Source organism: Cynoglossus semilaevis, chromosome 19, assembly GCF_000523025.1.
Source record: "Cynoglossus semilaevis isolate Cse_v1.0 chromosome 19, Cse_v1.0, whole genome shotgun sequence".
Taxonomy (NCBI): Eukaryota; Metazoa; Chordata; class Actinopteri; order Pleuronectiformes; family Cynoglossidae; genus Cynoglossus; species Cynoglossus semilaevis.
Window position 1 is genome coordinate 3,746,270 of NC_024325.1, and position 1,866 is coordinate 3,748,135.

General features: G+C 38.4%; 1 protein-coding gene across 1 annotated transcript in view; it reads left to right on the forward strand.

Moving 5' to 3' along the window:
- The window catches only part of aspa (aspartoacylase), a 9,133-nt gene that overhangs the window by 791 nt on the left and 6,476 nt on the right, over positions 1-1,866 (forward strand). The gene's annotated exons all lie outside the window — the stretch shown is intronic.

A 1,866-nucleotide genomic window follows, 5' to 3' on the forward strand; every position in this document is an offset into this window, starting at 1 on the left:
TCCTGCTGCTGCCACCCCCACCACAGCTGTTGTTGTCGTCGATGCTGTTGCTGTTGTTGTCGTCGTCGTTGTTGCCGTGGTGTTTCTAGCTGCGTGCGTACGCAGTATGCATTTACAGTTATAGACAGGCACACACGCAAACATACTACAAAATGTATTTCCATTAATACGTTTCAATTAACATTCAATGTCATTAGACAGGAAGGAAGACAGCAACAACACGACGACAAGACGATAACAATGTATATATAAGATTATATAATATATATATATATATATACATATATAAGATTATATGTAAAATTATTATGGATTGATTGTGTTGGATGTGAATGTATATTTGATGTATGTATATATATATGTATATATATACTGTATATATACTATATATATATACATATAATTACATGCATATATATATATATGCATGTAATTGTATATGCGTAGACAATAGTGTATATAGTACGTAAAAACCGATGGCTGACTATAATTGCTGTTGCAAACAGTACATTGTTGGGTCTCCGTTTCAATCTTTATGTGTCACATTTGCTTTAAAGGCCTGAAACCAGACACTGTGTCAATTCTACTTGTGTTATACGTTTTGATACCAACTAGGATTTTATGTGCATGTGCAACACTGTATTGATGACGTTGTCTGTCAGTGTTTGCCATTTAAATCTCCCAATACATTAGCGCAAGTTCCTGAATTTTATTTTCATTTAACAACAATAAGCAGAAAGTGCATTCATTTAAACCAATCACTATACATCTGGCTTAAACAACATTTGAGGTAATTATAGTGTTTAATAAGGAACACAAAGGTTTTCTGAGATAACCAGTCTTATATCGACCTTCAGGCTGTCATCACAGTTGGGAGGGGGGGGGGGGTTGCATGTGTATGTTTACAATCAGCCATGTGCTCCCTATCCCCCTATCCCCTCTCCTTTCTTCCCCATCTCCTCTTATGGCAGTCACAGCAGACCTCAGCTGACAGACAGCCAGCGGGAAAAAAAACGTGAGCAGAACATGACCCTGCTGCAAATGTTTGAAGGCGATTTCTGTCCCCCTCCCCCTACTTGGCAAAGCTTTTCACGTGCACTACAGTGGAAAACAGTCTTATGCAAACACTGCTTCATGTAGGCCTATAGGCTCAACAGTCTGTATGATGAGCCCCCAACCAAGCCATTTACACTAATGTTGTTAGATAATAAAATGTCCTCATGCTGTTTGTTTCAGACACAACATTCTACAGGGCATTATAGTGTGTTCATTTATGAGGGTTTTTTTTTAAAAATAGGTGTTTTTATATTTTTGTACTCCGGTGTCATTGTGTTTTGTCTTGTGTTGTAGCCATGTCTATATTTAAAATCTTGATTTTGATTGACACGGGTAAATAAAGTAGCAAACAAAGTCACAATTTTCCTTCCTCTTAATATAATTTATCTTACTGTAACTTTTACGGGGCTAACTGAGTTCATACCGCTAGCAATCAACGACTTGGTAGGCTACTGTGTGTTATAGTACTAGCGTACGTCTGTCTGTGAATGGCTGTGTTTGCGTATATATGTGCGTGGGGTGCGCGAAAGACAGATAAAGGTAACGAAAGTTCAGAGCAATTGTAGTGTTGAAGCGTGAGTTGGTCTGTTTCTATTTACCTCTGCTGCGGACAAGCACGCAAGTGAAGGGAGTTAGCCCTTGGATATGCGCCTCACCTGTCATTTTGACGTCATCATGACATCATCAAGTAAAATCCTAACATGGATAAGACTACATTCCTACCTTTCCTGTTCTTTCTCTGCATTATACCACCTATTCTAGTCATCTTCCAGCACCCACTTAGTTAGCGTTAGCATTATACAGATATGG